The sequence below is a fragment of the Ammospiza caudacuta genome, chromosome 4 (assembly GCF_027887145.1).
Source record: "Ammospiza caudacuta isolate bAmmCau1 chromosome 4, bAmmCau1.pri, whole genome shotgun sequence".
In the NCBI taxonomy this organism is placed as follows: Eukaryota; Metazoa; Chordata; class Aves; order Passeriformes; family Passerellidae; genus Ammospiza; species Ammospiza caudacuta.
Window position 1 is genome coordinate 57,571,525 of NC_080596.1, and position 25,451 is coordinate 57,596,975.

Sequence of the window (25,451 nt, forward strand, 5' to 3'; positions counted from 1 at the left end):
CCTTGATATAGGAAAGACAATTTTTACACTGAGAACAGTCACTAGAATGTTCTCACCAGGAAAATGGTGGAATCTCCATCAACTGGAGATAGTCAAGACACAACAGGGCAGGGTGCTGGATAATCCCACTTAGGCTACCTTTCCCACAACAGGTTGGTTCAGATGACCCTTTTGAGATCCCTTTTAACCTGGGCTTACGTTTTATGTTCTATGATTCTTAGCAAAAGCCCACCTAAGATTAATGCCAGAATTTAGGTGGACAGATTCAGTGGGGATATTTGTTAAAGACAGCTGTCTAAATTCTGCAGAAGTTTCAGTATATATGGGTCAGAACTCATAATTCAGTCCTTGCAAACAAGAGAGAATAAAATCATTAAAATCAATTTAAAAGCTAAAACACAGAGAGGTTATTTTATTGCTTTTAATAAAGGAGTTAAAAGTCCAAAAGTATCAAACTTTTAGAAACAGTAATCATTGAACTCTCCTCCCTGACCTGGAAAAGCATTGTATCCCTGAGAGTGGGCACTGCAGGAAGCTGAGAAGGACGCACAGGGAGGAGCAGGGCAGCACACTCTGCTGCTCTTCCCCTCACTGCAAGGTACAGCTGCAGCCTGCGCTCACCATTGATACAACTTTCATGTTAAACCCTAACATGATTCATTAATTTATGATGGAAAGATCAAATTTCCAAGAGCTCATTCCAAGTTAATTAAAATGGTAAGGAGTCCAAATCTAAAAATCAAAATTATTATTTAAAAAATAAAGATTAAAAAAATCCTCTTCAAACTGTTAACTTATATCTCCTGTTGACAAGGTACCTGGTTGCTTACCAGCCTTTTAACTTCACCTTTTCCACTCTTCTCTTTCTCCAATTTTTCTGCTAAGCAATTTATGAAAAAAACAACACAACTGCCATTTCTAGCATCAAAAGATTTTGTGAAAAACTAACAGTTTCAAAACTACTTATTAACTCAACATCAAAATTACCTTTCTTTCACTTCCTTGACTCAAAGATTTATCTACTAGCTCCATACGTTTCTCATACAGCAGTTCTGGAAGTGTTCATTGCATAAATTCATGAAAGATTAGGGAAAGTGATAACGGAAAACAAAATGTCACTGTTCATAAAACACCAAGCAACTCTCCAAATAAGTATCTTAAGCCACAGCCACCTAAGCTTTTCTGCTGAAACTCTAAGAGTTTCACAAATGTATCACAAAATTTGCATACATATGCCAAATCAGGAATTTCACCAGTGTCTTTTACATTTCTTCAGGCACAGAGAGCAAGTATGGATTCTGCAGCTCATAACACATTTTTCTACTGTTTCTTGTCAGAGGAGCACCAATGGTGGTTATGGCAGTGGAGACACTTCTTCCCACTACCTTGGTGTCTATTAGGCCCAGCAATAATTCCTTACAGTTCAGTGAAAAACATGGGCTTCAGTGTTATTGCTCAGAGCAGTCCCATGGCTTTCAGATAAATTTATTTCATTAAGTTACTCCAACACTGAGATTCAAACCTGCACTTAAAGAGCCCTCCCAAAATGAGTCCTTATAATTACACTGCCAAATACTACTGAAGCTGATTTGCCTGCAATTTTACTGCAGAAATCTGATTCCCAATTCAAGTAAGTTTCTTGATTCTGTGGTTTTTACTTAATGATAGTGTAATATCACAAACTCATTTTAACACAGCTAATGCAAAGGAGTACAAATGGAGACAAAAATTACACCAGAAATACTCAATGCTGAAAAGGCAAAATTTGAAGGGAATTCAGGATCTGTCACAGATCACTACACAGAAATTGCCAAGATTCTCCTGTGGCCAGGTGTTCCACTGTAACAGCAAAATCAAAGAAAAACAGAAGTAGAAAAATTACCTTCCCTAACTTCAAAAACCCTCCCATTATTAAAATATTATTTCACCCATTTCAATAATAGACATGAAGTATCAGAGTTCACAGAAGGCTACAAAAACAATCTGGAGAGTAGACGTGTAACTTGCAGGACTGGTAGCTTGGCATATTCAGTGAACCAGAAAAATGAACTGGTCACAGAGGTGACAGGGCCTTTCAGTCCTGCTAACAAAAGTATGGAGACAGGTAACACTTGGGAGTGAATAACAGACACATTTGCCCTTGAACAGAGATGGAAATTTCCTAACCACATATATACAATACTACTGAAATAGTCTACTAACAAACTATTTCACATATATACAATACTGAAATTTCCAGAAATGGAAATTTCCTAACCACATATATACAATACAATACCACTTTTATACAATACTCAGTATTGTATAAAAACTATTTTTTAGCTTTAAAAACCTTTGTATAACCCATGTTTTAATGGATTTTAATACTTGTATAACCCATGTTTTAATACAACTTCCAGAACTCCTTCTACTACCTGTCTGCACTGAGATCGGAATCTGCTCTGAAATCTATGACCCTGCCCTTCCTTCTTCAGCTTTAGGAAAAATAAGTTCCACAGGCACAATATGTTCATGTTATTTGCAGCTTCCAATACATTTCCAGTTTTCCAACACCTTTTTTTTTTTTTATAGCACCTTCCTGTGCTGGTAGGCTGCTGACAGCTGGAGACTGAATGTCAGACTCAGAGACAGAACCAAAAATCCTCCTTAATCCTTCTCCTACGCTCAGGTCAAACTGATCAGACTTGCTATCAGGACAGGTCTTCTGTCAGAACAGGTAGAATAACTCTTCTTATTTTTTAACTATCTTCAGTAGCACAAAATGTGAATTCCTGAATCATTCAGGAATACCTTACCCAAGAAATTTCAGCTACAAAAGCTACAAAAGTTTCAAAATACCTTAGCAGGTCTCTCTTGGCTTCTTTGATGCATTCAGCAGTTCACTCCATGGAAACTGACTTGTTCAGGTTAATGCTTTTTAAATGTTAAGTTTAACAGCCTGTATAATAAAAAAGGTTGCACTGGAAACACCATCACTCTATGCCTTATTGACAATTTTTTGAACAAAAAACATTGGTGCCAAGTATTTTTCCAGCCTGCTTTATTGGGACAATAAAATTCACCATTGATGTCACAGAGACTCAGCTACACACACTGAACAGAACTGCACGAGAGTGAGTCAAGTCACTAATTTACACTTTCATCCTCTACTTGTGTAGAAAGCACCAAGACAACATAAAATTAAAATATTTTTCACATCATTAAAATTCATGGATGGTGGCAGCAGTATGAGAAACTACATGGATATTTATTTTTGCTATCAAGGTCACTAGTCCATACAAATAAAGAGGTTTAACCCAAATACTGCTTATTTTTAGGTTTCTGTGAACCCACATGCACTTCCCAAGCCTCACACCAAACACACCAATAAGCCACTGCCCTGAGACTTTTGAACCCAGGTCAAATCAGATCACCAGCTTTGCAAGGGCAGGGCCCCAGCTTTATCCAAGAAGCAAAGCTTGATCAGCATGTCTGACCCAAAAATGAACACTGGCCTTAAACTGAAGTTATAAAAGCTGCTAGACTTCTAATTCCAAGACTGGATTTGTAAAAAGACACAAATGAACAAATAAGTTGCTTAAAGAAAGTCACCAATGCGCTGAAGCAAAATTGGATGTTCAATTTGCCAATGTAATAATCAGGTAAGAAAATGTCTATAATTTCCATGTACAATAATCTGAACTCAGATTTTCTTAGGAAACAACAGCCTTAAAGCCATGGAAGTCCCCAGGTTCCCTAAGAGTACTCCACATAGCCCCAAAGCCATCTGCACTTACCAGAGGACAATCCAATGCTGTTTCACAGAACAGCAGCTTCAGAGGGATGGGCAGTGGCTGCACCCGTGGCTTTGGACAGCAGTGAGAACTAGGCAGGACCTGTGAGTGAGGACAAGGCTTTACCTTGTCCCCTGTAAACCTGGGGGTGCCTCTGACACAGCAGCTCAGGAGGAAGAGGACACAGCACAGGCTCTTCCCACAGCAGTGGGGAGGCTGCAGCACTGCATGAGAACTGTGCAGGTCAGAAGCAGTTTCAGCAGAAGGCAGAAGACTCCAGAGCCCCTTTGAACACTGCACACAGTTTACAGCTGGCTAAAACAAGCTGCTGTAGGTTCAGTAACAAAGTAGATAAGCAAAAAGAATGAGCCCCTCCACTATGCAATGTGACCACAGCAGCACTGTTTCACTTTACCCATAAGGTTTTATAATTTTTCTCATAGTATTACCTATACAGCACTCCTTTTAAATAAAGGGGACAGGACATTCTAAAATAAGATGTGAAAATATAATTTTATTTACATGTTTGTTAGGTTTTTCAACAAGGTCATACTAGATCAGTCTCTAGGGAAAAAACAGATCTCAAAATTATACCCAATGCTATCACAAATACAAAAAAAACTGGAAAACTTATGTTTAAAATGTAAAGTAACTATAATGCTCACCATTGTCAAAATTTCAAAAAGCAATGTGAATAACAAAAGCTCCTACAAATGACAGAAGAACTTAAAACTCATTTTTCAGCAGGAATAGATACTTCTCTGATACCTTAAAAATGTAAGAAATTTCAGTAACTTTAAGTATTCACACCTAAAATATCAGTATCACAATGCATAAAGGGTCAACTGAATGCAGCAGTGCTCAGGCACAGCGGCCCCATTCTGGCCAGGATCCAGTTATTTTCATGGAGACTGAATAGCAAGAGATGAGATTTCTGAAGCCTGTTGGCAATGAACAGAACAATGTCATTTAACCCTTTGAATTACTCTGCAACAGTAACTTCTTCCAGAACAGCTGGATGACATTTGGTGACTTTATTTATTTATTTATTGACAGGGAAGAGAAAAGTAGTTAGACTCTTTTTCCCTCAGTTACATACAAACAGTGAAAACATCACCTTCGACTTGGTAAAACTACAGTTTCACTTTGTGCAAGCATGAGAGCTATTTTATGGGTTTGGTTGGGTTTTTTAAATGTTCATTTAGGTTAAAAACTGAAAAAATTTCTGAATCTGGAATGAAGAATCTGTTGACTTAGTCATTTGGACACTACCCTCTGGAACACAAGATGTCCTGGGATAAACTCTTAAACTGATCAGATACAAAAACCTCAAACCAGATCATTTTAGATTTAAATACAATTGTAGTGACAATGTTAGAGCAAATTTAAAAGTTCTGTATTCCAAGGGTTCAAGTCAGCCATAGAATTTATCCGAGTGTTAAGGGGAATCCCACACTACAGTCTGAGGATACAAACCCCACAGACAGTAACAGTGAAGGTGGCTTGCCCAAAATCCCTCTGAACTGTCTATGGCCACACAGGAACACAGGCACCAAGACTCAGCTTGTTTATCTCACCTCTAATATGGAAAAGACCACACCTAAATGAAAAATTTTCCACTTATTATTACTGGTAAGAAGCTGAAGCTGGAATGTTTAAAAAAGGTGAGTATGAAAAGATTCTGTGTGGGGTTTGATCCACAAGACATCTGAGTCTAGACCTACTGGAATTAATAAATAAAGACTGAAGTTTTGGGGTGTTTTTAATTAAGAAAGTCTATTAACAAACTGAAATGTTAAAATTCAAGCCCATGAATTGTCAGATTTTGCTCTTCAGTTTGCTCTGATTGTGGGTTTTACGAAAGAGTTTTGAAAAAAAAGATTGCAAAATTTAAATATTCTACTTCAATTTCTTCATTCACCAGAAATTATTAGACCTTAATAACAGCTCTTTCTTAAGCTCTTATACATCCTGATTTGGAGACAAGACATCCTATTCAAGCAAGGGCAAACAAAAAGTGCATAAGCAAATCAGTTTTGCTTTCCAGGCTGAAAAAGTATTAGTGTGTTCCTTACATATAGCAACAGTGTCACTGAAGTTAGGTTGTACAAAATGACAGCTAATTCTGTGATGGTAAGGCTTCACAATCATTAAACCTGCTTGGGTTTTTCTCTGCTCCTGCTCTGAGATACAGTTTTGGAACAAAATAAGTTACCTGCCTATCCATCAACAGTGATGATTAGTTTTCAGAGATTTTGACTTACACCCCCACCCTTTTGCCATTTTTACTTGAATCAGAGGTAGACTAAACCTGCCCTTTTTAAACAATATTCCATGTTGTTGATGGATTTGTGAGGTGAGAACATCACAAATCTTAAGTATACTCTAGCAGCACTTGTTGCTACTCAAAATATTATTATGTAATAACCCCTTAGCATCAAATTTAAGAATCATTTAATTACATTTAAAAATGTAATTTCTTTACATTTTTCAGGAAATGCTAATGTGGTTATAAAGACTTAGTGTGGCTGTTCCAAAAGGTTAGGAAAGCCCACAGGGAAGGATGAAGAGGCTAAGTAACAGAATGTGCCACCACCTGGAAACTGCCAAAAGGAGAAATTCAAGTTTCTTGATGAATTCATGACTGATATGCCCACTTCAGAGATCCCACAGCACATGCCTCACAAGTAAAAACCCTGCATTATTATGAGACTGGTTAGTTGAGATTTTTGAGATGGAACTAACCTGAATATTCATTACTAGATGCATGAATTCTGCCATTTTTTTCTGGTAGAGCATCCAAGCAACTCAGAAATTGCTGCATGATTAGAGAGTGCAGGCATTATGCTGGAACCAGCAAGTTTCATATATAAGCAGCACAAATGTTGTGGATGGGTGTGTTACCAGATCAAGCAAGAAGACAGTGAATGCAAGCACATAAATAAAGTAGAAGCTTAATATTAGAAAACTAGAGATTTCAAGCAGGTTTGAATGCGGCAGATAAAGGCAGCAGAGATGTTGAATTTTTCATTACTTTCTCCTTCATGTTCAACTTGGGTTTTTCTGAGTGACACTCCCCAGTTCTTTTATAGCACTTCCCAGTTTTGATGGGGGAGGGAGAGAAAGACAGAAAATTACACAAATTAGGACAAAATTTATTCTCTTAACACAGTAGAATTGGACAGTTTTAAAAAGCCTATACACAAGAGGCAACAGGTATCTTTGAAGCATGCAAAGCTAAGTGTTAATCTTGACATAAACCTTCCATGTGAGATTTTATACTGCACTTGCACATAAAGGCAATTTTGAAATGTGAACCTCACAAATACATATGCATTGTCATTCTATTTCCAAACAGACAGCTAACAGTCAGGGCTATTCAAACTCAAGAAAATTATTTTGCATAATGCTTAATTGGATATTTGTAAATCCTTCAGGTAGCTGGAAAATTTTAGGAAAACAGTGGTTACACCATCTTTTATACACCTTACAGCAAACATTTCTGGAGAGTATTTAAAATACATGCCCTATACAACGGATATTAGCACTATCTTCATAGAAGTCCCAGAAGTGACAGTAAGACAAAGTTCATGTCATTGCACAGCTCCCAAAGCCAAGAGCACTCTCTTTTCCATCTCAGAATGTTCCTGATGACTTTAACCTACAGATTAAAACATATCAACTATAAATTAAAGTGTTACTAGAACCCATTTTCCTGCATTAGATTGTTCTTCTTTCCATCTTAGGAAATAGCATGTCAATAAACCCCTACGAACTCTATTTTAGGAGCAGCTTATCTGTGTTTTTCTTTTTCACAGGCAAGTGTGAATGTGCTCCCCACCCAAAAATTAAGCAGTTTCCTACTTCTGGGTAAACCTCAAGGGTCATGTACACCCACGTGGTAACAGATGAAACCCCATGAGAAAACCATCTTCCTGACTGTGCTCTCCCTTGTCAGGCAAGTATTACTCAACTGAACATGGCTGCATAAATTAACATCATGTAAACCCAGAATTTCTCTACCAGCTCAGATTCTCATTGTTTGCACCTGGCAGTGGCAAAAAGATGTTATTTACTCTCCTCTGCAGGGTTTCAGAATTATATCTGAAGAGAAAAGCAGCAGTCCAGTTTCTCCAGTCACTGCAAACCATGTAAACACGGTATTTATTGGCCATTTTAGTGAAGCCACTTTCAGAATCAGAACCAGCCCAGACCTGAATATTTCAGGAATCTCAGCCATTCTCACACTTTCTATTAGATCATCTTCTTTACTTTTGAACCAGGACCTTCCTGTCTGCAGAGGGTTACGTTACTTGGTTGAAGTTTGAACAGAACAAAGCAGCATGCACAAAACACAGAAGGACAGGCACCAAGCATGGCCCAGGGTTCTAGTTTGCATTGCAGGAGGACAAGGAGCAGAATTGGCTGTCGAGCTCACACACCACAGCCCAGGTAAACTGACAACAACTCATCCTCTGCTGGTATAGAGGCTGCCTTCCCTGAAGAGGCCAGGCTGGAAGCATTTACATTTTGGGTGTTTTCAGCCATGACCCCAAAACCCCAGGAGAGGCACATCAGCTCTCCCACACACACAGCTTTGAGAGCACCAGTCCCAAGCACACCAGGCCACTGTTAGGGTTCATCCCCAAACATTACCTAAAGACAGCACGCACACCATTTTGCACAGCTTTAATGTTCTACAAAACTAATTTTAAATTGTTACTAAACCCAAAAGAACCAAACTGAAACTGTGCTTCTGGGCATCGTGCACTTACTGAACTCAAGTCCCAGTGTAAAACATGAAAGGCTCCTGTTTGAAACATCACCCTACTTCCAGATTATGGATGGATAATGTCCATTTTAAAGACTATCTCTAGGCAGGGATTATTTTAGTTGACAAACATTTGAAGATTAATAGGAAAAAACCAGTGTTTTTACATATCAATCTTGTTATTCGTTGTCTAAAACAAACTCCACTGGCTATATCACCTCTCTTGTTCTTTATTCAGATCCCTATCCAAGCAACAGCAACTCTATCCACAGACAGGATGTACTCTCATCCTTCAACCTTACCACCACCAATACCTAGAAAACTTCTAAAAATACAGTACCAGTACTCCTGTTTATGTGTGACTAGTAGTGACCAGAGACTTTTCCCCACTGTGTTCTAAAAACCACACCCTGCCAGCATAGGATTTATAATTCCAGAAACAGAAATTTAAGTTAAAAATAATGAACATCAAGGATACAAAGATGTGTCAAATCAGTTGGGAGTCAGATCCTGAATAATTCACACAGCACTAAGTACTTTCATTCCCGACCCAAGCTGTAAAATGAACTCTTTCTAGAAACCCAACTGCTGCTGTTTTACTGCCAAAATACGTATGTGCAGTTCTTTCAAGTTCACCGAGAGGCTACTGGCATCAAAAATTGCAAAGCACCATGACATGTACGCAGCATTCAAAGCCAGAACTCTAAACCCAGCTTTTAAAGCGATTCCCGAACAGCGTGCAGCTGGATTCAGGCCAGCAACTTCTGCCCATGTGAAGCCCAAGTGATCTCAACAAAACCTTAGAAATTGGTAAGCAGCTCTCCAAGGAGAGGAGCCAAACAACTGTGTCAAATGGAAACAATAATCACTTGCATTAAAGCCGAACTGTGGTATTTGTTTTTACAACAGCTGTATTTTATATGTAGAAAAATCCACTCCATAAGTCTTTCTTTCCATATAGTCTAAGGGCACCATGCTCTCTCCAGAGCACAGTATTACTTTCACTCTTCCTTGTGGGAAGCCATCTCCACACTGAGCTGGCCACAAGGCTGAGTCTGCACATCTGTGTGTGTGGCCATGCTGGGAGCTGCCACACAGAGCTGGGGAGGGAACATGAAAACAAGCCCTGCCAATCCAAACCTGCAATCACATCTGCTCAACACAAGTTCTTGCCCTCAAGGGATTTCCATAGGATCTAACACGTCCACAAACTTAAGTGCATATTAGGCCCCAAGCAACTCCCACTTTGGCAGAGCTGTTCAGTAACAAAGCATCTAACAAAGCTTATGAAACACAACAGAAATATTTCCAAAATGTATTCTGTAGGGCCCCATGATTAATGGCATTTACTATCCCATTTTAACAGTTACCTTTCTATGCATATCCAGAAACCAGCATACTCTCTGAAGTCTGTCCCAGAAGTCCCCACACAGGATATATATAATGTACGCTGGCCATTCAACTTCACCTTCTTTGAAGGTAGAAATTAGAAGATCCAGGTCTTACAGCTTTTCTCTTTATTTTTTAACCAAAGCAAGCCCAGCAATTCTATTGTTCAAATATAAAGCCTGATGTTTATTCAGTCAACTGCCCTAATTTCATTAGGAAGAGATTCTGTAGTGTTCTTTTTCGTATACAAGGACTTTCTGTAGCTGTCAGAGTCAAAACCATTTGGGGTTTTATAAGCAAATGTCAAAACTTTGTCTAAAGGGGCAAAAACTTTCAAACTCATACTAATGGTTTAACCCTCAAAATACCCTGATTAACTACGGCCTGCGTGCAGTTTTAAGAACAGAATAACACACACACACTTGCAGCAATGTAACAATTTATTCTTTACACCATGAAAAGTTACATATGTTCTAACATTCCAAGCATAGCTGATATAAAATGTATAATCTTATTTTGCACTGTGCTAAGCTCTTGACTGTAACAATACTTCATAGCAGAAAGTCCCATGGGCTAAGATAGAATGTGACTTTTTAAAAGTGTGCAAACATAATACATGTAAAAAAATCCTACAGAAATCCCTAGTGTAAGGCAATCCAGATTTCTAAACCTGTTTCTGACCTCACTGGATCAACATATTTTTCTATTTACTTCAGTTTTTCTCATCTGTCTTCTCCAAACTAAACCAACCTTCATTTTCTCCCCTTCATCATATTTGCTCACTATACTTCCTATTAGTACCAGACACTACAGAATTTCATAAATCTATCAGCTAACAACAGACAGATAATACTTCATCTTCCCCCTTTTAGTCTCCTCTATCAACCTTGATAAAATTCAGATGGCTTTATGAAGATATGCAATGACACACAATAGCAATATATCTCACCAGCCTAAATTATTCTTACTTATAGGTCTCTGATCAACATTACCCCTGAACTTTCCTGATGTCATCCTTAAGTTCCCTGCTCTCCTCCAAGTCTCAAGCAAGCTATACGAGGCTTATCTCAAATTAACTTGTTTCCATTTTCTAAAATTTCATAACCAAAAGAGAAACTGATGGCAACAAAAGCCAAAGCACCCATTGTGCAGTAACTGCTCTGTCTCCCTGCTGTAAATTCCTTCTGTGCAGGTGCTACAGAGCCACCCTCCCCACAACCACCCTCAGCTGTTCCCAGGGACTCTGATGGAAGCCAGCAAGCCCTGGCAAGGAGATACACACACTGTTCTTTGGGAGAAGAGAGGGAAATGAGATTTGTCTGATTCATCCTCCAAAGATCAAACTGCATAGCAACATGAACCTTCCCTTTATAAAACAGTTAGCTTTTATTTTTTGTGAGGTACAGTGTCAACATGAAAAATTACCTCTAAGGACAGTCACTTTTTAAAAAAGTGACACCAGCTAACAAGACATAATATTAAAAAAAGTTGATATGACTCTCATGAAATAGGAGACCAAAATGCCAGATCTAAACACACTGCTGAAAACACAAATGAGACATTATTCCAACATTGACTGCATCCTTTCTAGAACTAGCTATAGCATAGGCCACATCTGCAGGGATTGCTATTCTAGAGCACACAATAAATAAAAGATTATTTCAGTTTAAGACAATTGAGCAATACTCCACTTCAATTTTGACAGATAAAAGGACTAAAAAGAAAAAAAGTCTAGAAATTAATATACAGCCAGCTTTCTGTATATGAATTTTTAGATTTTTTTCTTTTTAGTCCTTTTTCTTCTCTCTGATGTTTAATAGTATATTATTAGTTAACAAACATATTACCTGGTTCACTAGAAGCAGGAAACTGTTAAGTTTCCAATGTCATATGCCTTAAACAAATTAGAAGAAAAGAATTGTTTGACTTTTCAGTAATTATTTCTATTACTCCAAGGCAATAACACTATTTATTTTAATCTGACACCTTTTCAGTTACCATTACAAATCCAATGCAGTCTAATTTTAAAACATACTTCAAGAATAAAAAGTCAAGATAATCACCTTGTAGAGTTTTCTTATAGCACACACATTAATACATTCTTTCAAAATTTATAAACAAATTCTCCTCCTTAGAAGAGCCTTGAGATGACACCTGCTAAGTCATCCATGCTCTGGAGACTACTGACTAACAGTTTCAGACTTTGGGACTTTTCTTTTAATACATGAGACTCTCTAGTCCACACCAGTTCCACAATAAATGACAAGACAGAATGTCTAAATAATAAAACAGGTTAAATGCAATTTACTCAATATTCACATAACAATGAACACTTACTCAAGCTTTAAAGTATTAACTATTCTTTAACTGTCAATCACTGTTCTCCCAAAATTGTATTTAGGGATGTAACTTAGCTAACACTAACACTTAAACACATGCAAAGTACCATTTATGTCATTGACATTATACCCATGTAATTATTTACCATTCACACTAATTACTGTGTGTAAATACAGCATTTTAAAGGGATCTGGTTCTTAGTCTTCTACATTAGTTTTGAAAACATCAGAATACTGTTAAATTTATGAATCAAGAAAAATCATCTTAGCACACAGAGAGGGCTAGGCACTGCTTTGGCAATTATTTAGACCAAAAAATCAACAGGAAATTCAACCAACAGCTGAAGGGAAGTCAATAAAAACGTTAGGCACAGTCAGGAAGGAACCTTTCAAACATCATTAAATTTCTAACCTGTCCTATCCAAACTACTTTCCATGCTTGAACTTCCTTCCTAAAATGAAGCTTTCTAGATGAACATTTAGAACATATAAGTAACAGAGATGGAGTAGAGAAAAATACAAACCAGTTACTGTATTTCTGCACATACAAAAACCACATCCAGTAATACAAGCTACTGATATAGATAAAACAATTGCCCAAATGAGTGTTCACAAGTTCCCTCCTGGGTCTGAAATACCTCAGCAGGAATTAAATCATGATTGAACATGTCTTAACAATTGAATAAATTAGAAAAATATTGCAACCTCAGGCAACATAAATTTCTCAATTTGCCAATTAGTGTTCTTCTGTCAGGGAGAAGACAGCAGAACCCTTTTCTTTGTCAAGTGTCCTTTACAACCATCATTTTCTAAAAGGCAGAGATATAGGACTGTCTCTCATTACTGCAACAGCACAATGCTTTCTCAAAAAATAATATTTCAAATTTATTAGATGGCCAGTCTTAGGACAATACACAGGAACAACGGGGCAACACACAGCAACAAGGTCTAGGGTGTTTTCACTACATCAACCCTTCAGCTTGCACCAATGGAAGTTATTTTTAAGCAGCTCAAAGGAGGATTTTCAGAGAAATATGAAGACAATGTCATAGCTGGGCACATGCTGTGGGTAGCTCCCTTCAATCACACAGGACAGAAGCAGCAGAAAACAATACAGGATTCATTACAAAATCTATTGAACTATGCTGCATTGACTTGGGGTTTCTTAAGGCAAAACTCAATACATAGGCACTAGAAAAAACACAATGTAGCATATTCTGTGAAACAATATTTGAAATATCCTACTTGTCTAACATTTCTTATCTCCTGATATCAGCATTTCTATACCTCAGAGTGCAACTGGTGCACTTGTCCAGGAAAGAGACCTCCCATGTACCCACAGGTGTCAGGGCAGTATCTGGTCAAGTTCTTGTACCATCTTTAGTTAAAGACAGGAATTGTGGGAACAAATGGATATTCTGGGTCAAGCAGTTCAAATCCCAAGGTAGGGTGGAAAATGACATGACATCCCCTCCCCCCCTTATATAAGCTAAGCAGCTCCACCTTAAAGACAGCCTTATTCCACTGCTCCCAAGGGAAGGCTGTTGCAGACTCCTATGCCTCCGTTGCTTAGGAACCATCTTTTCTAATTTCCAGATTAGGTTTGTTCTTGGACAGTTTATACCCATTTGTTCTTACACCTCAAGCATAAAAAGCTCTTTTTATCCACCTGTGTTGTTTCACTTGTTTTTATGAAGAGCAACCTCTTCCATGATTTGTTTCTCCAGATCAAACACAACACTGTCTGAGTTCCAGGAATTAGTCCCTGTATCTCCTTTAGTCAAAATGTCCTTTTTACTTGATGGTGGTTTATAGGAATTATGTGCAGCTTTTAAAGTAAGCTTTCACCAGCACCAGAAAAAGTTAATATCCCTTTACTTTAAAGAAAAATATTAGCAGGGCAACAACAGTGTACTTGTTATCCTAATACTGATCTCCATTGCTAACTCTGAGAGGTCTGTCATCCTGAAGTGTTACAATTCTTTTCATGCTCTTTGATACAACTCCTTTTCCTACTGGTCATATCTTAAGGTCTCACCTTTGTTTCTGTTCTGTGCAAAACCTTCTTCTCTATTGGTGATGATTGACAACTGATGAAGATCATGAGATTGCCACGAGAAGTAGGAATGGATAAATGATTTAAATGAAAATACTAAATCTCAAAACTGGTCCTGACAAATTCCACTGCTTACATAGTTCCAACACATCATCCACTGGTCATCAAGTTCTATCCATACCTGACACACCCTGTCACCAATCAACATCAACTGTCACAAAAACATCCCTCTAATTTTTACATGGAATCATACTGCACGTTATATGGCTTCGAAGCTACAAGGGGTGAGCTCTAGCCATGTATCCTCTCCAAGAAGTCAGGGATCTCACAAAAAAGAGCTGTTAGATTTCTCTGACAAATCTTCCTCCAGTGGGAGCTGTATCACTTCATACCCTTTTCATCTCAGCTCCACACAGAACAGCTTTTCATTCTAAATTTAAACAAATATCTGTATACTAAGGTCACACTAATGATGCAATTACTATCCCAAATCACCTTTTCCTCCTGATGTTGTGAGTACTTTCACTGTTCTCCAGCCATCCAATATCCTTCTGCCCTGCCATTTAACAACAATTCTTGCAACTGAGTCTCTACACAAATCACTTACTTCAAAACTGCAGAGTAAATGTTACACAGTTCCACTAACCTGCACCCTGCAAGTTGGGCTCCATCTTCATGGAAATCATCTTTGTAACTTCACTTCAGCATGACTTATGTGCATGTGCTCAAAATGTCTTCACTGAAAATTAAGGCAAACTTTCCATGTAGTCTTTCTCAAGTATCTAAAATATTTTTAGTCTTATTTCATTACCCCCATGCTTCCTGACAGGACACACAAAGACTCTTATTCAGGTTTTCTGCTTACTCCTGATCATCCTTTTCAATTTTCTATCAACCCTGCTAGATCTTGTATCTCTACTTTTTTTCTGCATGGAAAAAGCCCAACATTTAGTAAGAGCACAAGTATTTTTTACAGTTGCCAGAATTACCTGCATTTACTGCTGCATCAGAAGTTCAGCCATGCCAGGAGTAGCTGAAAGCTCCTCATCAAGTAAGCCCTGAATACTGCTGTAAACTGGAATTGCAAGAACATTTGGATGCTTAACAACTTATGGACTTTGCAATTTGAATGTTCACTTCTGCAGTTACAATTATAAACAGCTTTTCATGACACTCAGACACATTTGGGTCTTTTTGCTTTAGTGAGCCTTTTTTCCCTTGCTTTTTCCCTAAATGATGTTTGTGTAAAACATGAATTAAAAAATCATGCCACAAAGTCTCTTGAGAGCTAGAAAAAGGAAAGGCAAGTTAAAGCTGCTTAATTTCAGCTTCACCTACAATCAGCCAAATAAAGAAAAAACAACAAGAAAACCTGTATTATCTATATTTTGGCTTGAGAATAGATTGCACAGCTATTATAAAACTTACTTAAGGGTAAAAGGGGAAAAAAAGTCTGCAGAGACAAGGTTCCAATTCAGGATTACCATAGCAACAGAGAGAAGGGAGGGGAAAATTACCAGATTACTCTCTCAGATCATCAAATCCTTGAAAGAATAAATTTAGATTTGAGTTTCAGTAAAATTAACTGAATTCATCCTATTCATTAATGATAAACACATCTAATTAAGGACTAAATTAAACAAGCAAAAACTGTAGTACAAGAAACAATGTAGCAAATACAACTTTTCAGATCTCACTTTTCTTTCTATCATAAAACATATATTTGGTATTACAATAAGTCTTCATACCAGCAACCAATACCAGAATTATTTAGAAGGTGTCTAGTTCTGATTAAAGGTCTGCAAAGAGAAAAAGGCATGTGAAATCTGCCTCATTCTTGTTAAGTGGCTTGAGTAGCTACACTACTGAAAATGGGCAATAATATTCTCCCATTTGCCTTGGGGGTGTAAATATAGTGAAAATATAGTTTCAGAACAGAACATACATACATACAGAACTAACATATTTCAACAACATATGTGGGCACAGTAATGATCCCAGAAACCAAGGAGTGTAGAAATAAGCTTAAGCTCCTCAAAAAGGTGATATTCTGAAAAACAAACCCAGGATAACCTAAGTAACTAATTATTAAATGCTTTTAAATTGTGCAATTTTTAACATTCTTAGTATTTCAGAGTTCTTTTAATAAATGCCTAAATACAAAATTATATAAACATTATATAAACCTTAACAATGTTTTATTAACAATTATAATTATACAGTAGCAATATGTCTGTCTGTCTGTGTAGTTTTCCACTTTGCTTTCAGTCTGTTTAGAACTTGCACTGATCTTGATGCTGCAGAGTTATGTGGGCCATCTTATACTGTGTTTCTTGCCTCTACCCTGGAAGGAGAATTTGTGCTTGCAGCATAAGGTAACGATTTGACAGGTGGGATGTCCACTTCTGACCTGCCACAGTCTCTGTTGTTGACCTGGGACACTTCCATACATTACCATATGCTAATGACTGATTAAAAAAGCAAGAACAATAGAAGTCCCTGTCTTTTTGGGAGAGCAGCTATCTCAATGCTCTAACCAACTCGCATTAGATAGGATCCCAAACCCACAGAACCTGCAGCTGAAGTAGCACATGCAGCTACAAAGGTTTAATTTTGACATTGTAGGCTTTGCTTGAGGTGTGGAGAGTTATCTCCCCACTTTAGTGGTAAATATTGACCCATAAAGACTCCAAGCCTCAGGCATCTTTTCCACCAGCCAGAATGTTCAATTAATAAGGCTGCCCTCATAATTTGCAAGACTGCCCAAGTGCAGCTTTGCTGGCTGGCATTCAGGTTTTAAGCATGTTTGCCAGCCTTCTGTTCCCCACGCCTGGCTCTCACTGAGCCGCTGCCAGAACGCTCTTTATTTCCTGGTGGCTGGGCAGGCCAGGGGACAGTTTCTGAGACACCTTCTTCCAAGCTGTGCAGCAAAATGTTCTCTGTGTTCCCTGCTCCTGGCTCCTCCCCAGGATTCTGCAGCGAGGGAAAATAGGAGCATACTGGAAGAATTGTCATTCCACTTGTGTGAGGCAAGGGCAGGGGCACCTCCTGTGGCCTCTCCTTGTCCCCAGACCAACATCTCCATTCACAGACCGGAGCTGAGTCAAGGAAAGCGTCCCAGGTCAACAACAGAGACTGTGGCAGGTCAGAAGTGGACATCCCACCTGTCAAATCATTACCTTATGCTGCAAGCACTAATTCCCCTTCCAGGGTAGAGGCAAGAAACTCAGTATAAGATGGTCCACATAACTCTGCAGCATCAAGATCAGTGCAAGTTCTAAACAGACTGAAAGCAAAGTGGAAAACTACACAGACAGACAGACAGACATTGAGCTAAAAGCAGCAACAGAATCAAAGAACAGGATGGTCCTCTCTGAGTCCAAGGTGCAGAAACCCACCCACCAACCTTCCTTGATACACAGAGGTGAAACAGCTTTCCTTTGGATGAAGGATTGATATCTGATGTCCCTCTCCATCATGTATGATTCACTTGCTTTGGGAAAGCTTTACTAACTTTTTACCAAAATCCCTATATAACTAAACAGGAGAAAAGCCATAGATTTATAAGTACAGCTGAGATCTAAGCAAACATCTAAGATCACTATTAATTTTTCTGCCTATTAATAGAGTAAAAACCATTGCAATACTGTATCATAAACATTGTACATATCAAATTAAATTTAACTATATACTTCTGGCCACCAACACTTCACAAAAAATAATTTACAAAAACAAAACCATTTTATCCTTAATTCACCTATAAAAGACATAAATTTATTCCAAAATATTTCTAAGTCACCAGTTATAACTGAAATCACCAGACTATCTTTGAAGACTCACCATCTAATAAATTTTACTCTAAGCCCAAGAGGGTGTGGAAAAAAAAACCCAAACAAAAAACCCAAAACCCCACACTTTGCTATGTACTAGTAGACTTAAAAATAATATCCACAGTAAGGAAAGAAAATTTACTTTGGAATCAAAATAAAATCTTGTGCTTTACACTGAATCTCTTATTCAAATCATATGGAAATTTGAAGTGACATTTAAAAATAGAGTAACACATTAGCTGTGTAGAATTTCACCTGAAAATCATGGAAACCTTTCCAGTAACTGAAAACAACTAGAGAAAAATTATGACACTAATGAAATATTATTTGCTACCAAGTGAAGTCTCATATGCTTCCCTATTTATCCTTTTTAAGTTCTCATGTCCCCCCTACATGTTGTGTGAGCCCCATGCTCCCTCCTCCCCTCGCTGGCTCTCCAAGGCTGGCCAAGGCAGTGACAACAGCCACGGGGCTGGACCAGCGCTGCCCATGGCCTGCCTGGCTGTGCGTGTGTGTGTGTGTGTGTGAGTGTGTGTGTGTGTGTGTGTGACACCTGCACAGCCACAGCCCTGCCCATGGCCTGCCTGGCTGTGAGTGTGTGTGTGTGTGTGTGTGTGTGACACCTGCACAGCCACAGCCCTGCCCATGGCCTGCCTGGCTGTGAGTGTGTGTGTGTGTGTGTGTGTGTGTGAGTGTGTGTGTGAGTGTGTGACACCTGCACAGCCACAGCCCTGCCCATGGCCTGCCTGGCTGTGAGAGTGTGTGTGTGTGTGTGTGTGAGTGTGTGTGTGACACCTGCACAGCCACAGCCCTGCCCATGGCCTGCCTGGCTGTGAGAGTGTGTGTGTGTGTGTGTGTGTGTGACACCTGCACAGCCACAGCCCTGCCCATGGCCTGCCTGGCTGTGAGAGTGTGTGTGTGTGTGTGTGTGTGTGTGTGTGTGAGTGTGTGTGTGACACCTGCACAGCCACAGCCCTGCCCATGGCCTGCCTGGCTGTGAGTGTGTGTGTGTGTGTGTGTGAGTGTGTGTGTGACACCTGCACAGCCACAGCCCTGCCCATGGCCTGCCTGGCTGTGAGTGTGTGTGTGTGTGTGTGTGAGTGTGTGTGTGACACCTGCACAGCCACAGCCCTGCCCATGGCCTGCCTGGCTGTGAGTGTGTGTGTGTGTGTGTGTGTGTGTGACACCTGCACAGCCACAGCCCTGCCCATGGCCTGCCTGGCTGTGTGACACTTTCACAGCCACACCCCTGCTGCCCAGAGCCAGCCCCGAGCCATGGCCCTCTCTCAGCAGGGACACAACTCTGGCCATCACACCTCACTGCTGGCAGAAACCTTTTATATTTGAAGTCACCACCTTCCTGTTCAATTCAGCTGGGTGTAGCTAACAGGTGTAGAAATTGAAGAGAAAAATCAAGTCCCTCTAGCTCTGGAACACTTTAAGCTGTGCTGATTCAAGGTCACCACACAAGGCTTTGCTTGACAAGATCTTTTGGATTAAAAAAAAGCCAAGTACATGGTAGCTCTCAGTTAATGCACAACAGCAGCAATGTGTTCTTTCAATGGATTTTATGTGGAATGGATGCTTCACGAGTGTACACACTTGATAGATTTTTATCACTATTTTGGAGTGACAATACCTAAAGAAATCGCTTCATTTGTTAAAACACCAAACTCGGGCTATGCTTTATTCTTCATCTTCACAGTCACAATGCACCAACAGTGACTTTATGTTCAGTCATTTGTAACACACACACAGAACAGCAGCAAAAGAAAAAAACCCAAACAACAACAACAACACAAAACAGCCAATAGAAAAAATAGAGAAGACAGTTTTCATGGGTCAAGGTTTTCCCCAACACTTTCTGGTTTAATCTGGCACAAGCTATAATAGAACTGAAATAGTGCACCAGACCTCTCAAGATGTAAAACAAGACAGAAATAAAAAGCATAAAGAGAAATACAACACATTTGAAATTTGTATAAACAAATCAAAAACAACATCCAAAAACCTAAGTTTTTACGGCTCCAAGTCAAATTACAGCTTTTAATCCAAATTTGCTTTTAGATGTTTACTGATTCCAACCAAAAACCTAGATTTGTTTTTTTTACCCCCTGGTTTTTGGAGCATAACTACCACAACAATCATCCGGTCATTTGATTTGAAAGTAACAAAAATCCCATAAACTGTTACTGATTAACTGCATTTACTACTGCTTCCATGACTTCTTTACAGCACTTCGGTTAGGTGTATGAAAGAAAAACAAAATCTCAAAATTCTGAAATATTTTACTTCTTATTTTTTGAGACTTCCTGAGTCTAGATCTGAAAATCATACGTAACATATGGTACAAAAATCAGTGATTTAAAAGACATTTGTCAATTAAAAATGCAAAGGAATGTTTGATTAGTCTGAAGAGCACACATATGCCAAATCCCAGTTTAAAAGAGTAGTCCATAATATCACAGTTCTAAAACTGAATTGAGATTTGCTTTTATTTATGCTCATTTTTAATTAATCTGCAGGGAAAACCATACAAATAAGTGATAGTGAAAAATTCGTTTGTTGTTCCACTCGTTAGTGCAACTGATGTGAGTCTGAAAGGCTGATCCTCCACTGCATACCAACTGAATCCAGCAGAGCAGGCAGAGATCACTCCTCAGCATGCAATCCAATCAGCAAGGTCAAAGGGAGGAAGCTAGGAAGGGACTGAAGAAGTTGCTGCTCCTGTTTGGCCACACGTTCAAGGACAAGGTTTCCAGCCCCTCCGAAAGGTCCCAGGCAGCCCAGCCACAGCAGCAGGCACCCAGTGGTCAGCCAGCCCCATGGGCAGCAGTCACTCACTGCCACCTCTGCCCTGAGCCTTTCCTTGCCCTCAAGTGAAGAACAGCCACACTGAAATTCCCCAGAGCAGCAGCAATGCTTAAACTCATTCAAGACCAGGAGCGTTTACTGAGCTGTTGTACCCGAGTCCTGATGGCAAATGAGCCCATCTCAGCTCACCCTGATTGGAACAGCAGCACTTCTGAAAAGGGCATTCCTGGAGCCTCTTCCCCTACAACATCTGCAACTCCCAAGCACCAAACCTTCTCAACTGAGGAGACCACAGCAAACAACATCCACGGGGTGCTGAGCAAAGAAACCAATGACTTGCTTCAATCTGACTAAAGGCTAGCAAGGTAATTCTCAATAAACAACAGATGCTTACTGAGACGGTAACAGATGTTACCATCCATTCCTACAGAACCCTGTTACTGTACACGATACCTTAAAGTGAGAGAAAAAGTAGCCAGAGAAAAGGGTAAATTTGAAGCAAAAATTACTAGAGATCAAAATCTGTTTAAGCAGTACTTTTTAAGCATTACTACCGCTAATGAAAAGCTTTTCTCAGGAAAGGAACTGGTTCACATGCTTTACATTTTACACCTTTCTCCACTGACAGGTTTGTACAGCTCCTGCTCTCAGCCCTAGCAAAACCAGAGTATTTTTGAAGAGAAATGCTGAATAAGTAGCAAGACTAGGTAATATTCTCCTATTCCCCTGAGGAGGCTGATTAAATTACATGAATGAAAATTGCCTAACTTAGGTGATCTAGGGACTTCTAATTTTAAAAATATATCTTCTTTTGAATCTGTTGTTATAGAAGATGCATAACTTCACAGAAGAGCCTTGGACAGGATCCTCAGCAGATGTCAAATGTCCTGCACAATGGAATCAGCAGAGGAAACTTACATTCACATCTGCTCACAATCACTTTTCAAATATAAAGCACATACCACCCTAAAACTGACAAAGAAATATTTAGTTGCAGCCTGAGTTACCGCTACAGTACTATTTCACAAATCACTTTGTGGTGCAGCATGGTCCAAGAGTAAGTTCTAATTTAGGAGCCATCAAAGTCAGAAAATCAGCATGGTGTTTTCTTCATGCCCTCCTGCCTCAGGTGTCTCTGCTGCACAGCAAAAGCCACACTGATTCACTGAAGTAGTGGGCAAGTTTTATTTATATGCATTTTCCCCTCAAAGCAGGACTGGCTCATTTGCACAGCAAAAGTTTGGGGTTTACAAATTACTCACTATTCACCACTGCTACAAGTCTTTAGTAATGAAGACAGCTATTTCTACCAGTCAGAAAAGCAGTGGGTGCAAGATTTACTGCCTGGGCTCCTCAGGAAGCACTTGTCACATAGAAACATGCTAGTAGCAATCAACATGCTAAGCAGCCTCTCCTAGTTTGAAACTTTCTGTTCGATTATTTAATTCTATTTATTAACAAAATCAGCTACTCCAAAATTCTTTTTCTTTCCTCCTATGCCAAGTCATGGAATGTTGGATGAGATTTGCCAAAGGCAGTTCATGCTGTGAAATTACACTTCAAAAAGCAAGACTTGGGGCAGAAGTAGTTTTAGCCCTACTTCTGTCAAAGTCTCTCAGTGCTCAAAGGGGTTTTCTCTACCTAATTTCAGCAGATGATGCAAGTCCATACACAGAATCACAAACTGGTTTGGGTTGGAAGGGGCCTTAAAGATCACCTAGCTCTGAGCCCCCTGCCGGGGGCATCTTCCACCAGCCCAGGCTGCTCAGAGGCCTATCCCATATGTGCAAATTAACATTTAATATTGATGGTGAATCTCAAAGAAAGAGAAGAGGTGAGTCATTTTCTGTTGGATACTTCTATAAAAACTGTCACAGAAAAATACTGCTTCAGTGAATGACCTCCTTCCCTCTGCAGCATTAGTGAACCGTGCTCCAATGAACGCACTGGCACAACATGCCAGCCAAAATACTTGCTTCAGCTGAAGCACAGTCACATTTTTCACACTTATAATCATCAACTACAGAAAGAAAACATTCAGTTAACACAACAGTTTTTGGTTTATAAGCACTGTTCTCAGCACAGAACTTCATAGCAGTAAAACTACAGGACACTTAAACATGCAAACACAATAATGCACATATTTTTATCTTGCTACAGTAAAGATGTAAAAACTTGCAAATGCCTCTTCCTCAAAACTCTCCTCAGAAAACCACCAAGTTTGAATTCTGTGAGGGAAATCATACAGACCATTACATTCACTCAAGATTATATCAAATTTGCTGGCATCAAATCTGTTTACTGACTAGAAAGAAATACCAAAGCCACCTGTTTCAGAAGTCTAGCCCATAGTTGCATTTTTTCCTGACTTATTACACAAGTGCTCTTAAAAGAATATTTCCTTACTGAGAAACAGAATTTTTATACCATTATATTTAATTTAACAAAAAATGGAAGCCAATCTTAGAAATAGTTTGTATGCCTTGAAAATAAATTCTTTTGCTCTATAGAAAAAAAAAAAAAAAACAAAAAACCCGAATTTGTGACAATTAAGGACTGTCAAGAATTCTACTGGCACATATAGTCATGTTACAAGAAGCAGAGCTGTAAACAGCCTGTCTGCAGGGAGAGACCTGTAGCTTCCAGCAGAGCACAGAAGAATTATCCAGCAGCAGTTGCAGTTTGAGAATTCATAAACTCAAGGTAAGGTTTTGTAAAGCACCGTATAAAAACGTAAGTCACAGAGCAAAAAAACTGAATACCTCTGGTTTATGATAATGTTATGATCTACAGCAACTTTCTAAAAAGCAAAGAATAAAACCAAAGCAGCAATGAGCTTACAGCACAGAGCTACAGCAGCATCTCACGAAAGATGTAAATTCAGTGCTATTCCTAGCCCCCACCTCAACACAGCCATGGGTATTTTTCCAGCTTGACTGGATTTTCCCCCTCCCTAATTGCTAGTTTTAACTAAAGCCAACACAGATTAGGAATCAACCCTAAAAGCAGCACAGCGAGTGTGCAGCAATTACGTGCAGAAAGGCATGTGACATTTTGTATCAAAAGCAGACCCTAGAAACGCTAAAATCTAGATACCCCTTCAAGCAGAGGAAACAAAACAACAACTGCCCGTCTGCTGCTGGCGCCCCGCCAATCCCCAACACCGCTCGCACACATCCCAAACCCTCCCTAGCTCCTACGTGCTCTGCGGACGATGCCTTGGGCTCTCCAGAGCCCGCGTTTGGCCCCGCACGCTCCGCAGGTCTCCTCTGGGGCTGGCAGCAGGGGCAGCTGGAGCCGAAGGGCGGCGGGGGCAGCGCGGGCAGACGCAGCGCTCGGCTGAAATGGAGATTCCAGCGCCGAGCGGCGCTTCCTGCGGCGGTGGCTGGAGCATCCCGGCGGGCACGGCATGGGCACGGCATGGGCACGGCGCCTCCCGAGGCGGCAGGGCTGGCAGCACCGGCCCCCGCAGCTCAGCCATCCCGGGCGGCACCGCAGCCCCGGCCCGCCCCCGCCTCCGCGGTGACCCCGAGCCCGCCGCAGCCCCTCACCGCAGGCACGCTGCGCGCAGTGGTTTTTCCGCACAGCCCGCCACGTTTTCCAGAGAGACGCGGCCCCCTGCGCTCCGCTCCGGGCGTACCGAGCCGGTTCCAGTGTCTGCGCCCCAGCCTCTCCTGCCGCCCCCTCCTCCCGTCTCCCCTTCACAGCCCGCCCGCCGCTGCCTGCGCCCCTCAGCCTCCTCCGCACCGTCACCGCCGCGTCGCTCACCCGAGGATAGACGAGAACGGGCAGGAGCGAAGGGGCCGCGGCGGCCGGTCCCCTGACGAGGCTGTCGCTGTCTCGGTCCCCGCCTCCCGCCGCTCCCGCCGCCCCCTCAGGCACCGAGCGGCCCCCGCCCGACAGGGTGCGGCTTCCACAGCCCGCAAACCCAACAACGGCGCCGCCCATTGGCGGGAGGGCGCGCGCCCGACGAGTAAGCGGCTCTCCCATTGGCGGAGGGGAGCGGGGGGCGAGGGGCGGTGCGGCCGGGCCTCCCCTGGCGGGTCCCGCGGCTCCGGGAGCGCCGGGGGGGCCCGGGCGGCCGGGAATGGGCTGGGGAGAGCCTTCGGACACAGGGAAAGGCTTCTTGTGGCGCTGGGTCCCAGCGGAACGCAGCGGCGCGGCGCCTGGGGAGCTTATCTTAGAGCGGGCCCGGAGATAGGCGCAGGCGGACATCGGCCATCGCCGAGGACGCGCCGCGATAAGGGCTCGTTATCGCGCTGCGGCGGCGGTGTCCGATCGCTGTCAGCTCAGAGCAGGGCCAGGAGGGCAGGACTCAGCTTGAGACCTGCCGTGGCGAGGGTTGGAGACACCTGTCACTGCCGAAGGGGTTTAAGCAGTGGAATATCCTGGGGACGGGAAGTGCCAGGCCGGCGAGAAGCCGCGCGGTGCAGGGAGAGTGCGGATCCATCGCACGGCTGGCACAGGGCAGCCTGAGCA

General features: G+C 40.9%; 1 protein-coding gene across 16 annotated transcripts in view; it reads right to left on the bottom strand.

The window, feature by feature from the left end:
• ADD1 (adducin 1) overlaps positions 1-24,868 on the bottom strand; it is a 63,465-nt gene extending 38,597 nt beyond the window's left edge. For all 16 annotated transcript variants that reach the window (XM_058804114.1, XM_058804107.1, XM_058804111.1 and 13 more), the window contains exon 1: positions 24,741-24,868. The gene's annotated coding sequence lies outside the window, so the exon portion shown is untranslated. The remainder of the gene's footprint in view (positions 1-24,740) is intronic.
• Between the last annotated feature and the right edge of the window lie 583 nt (positions 24,869-25,451).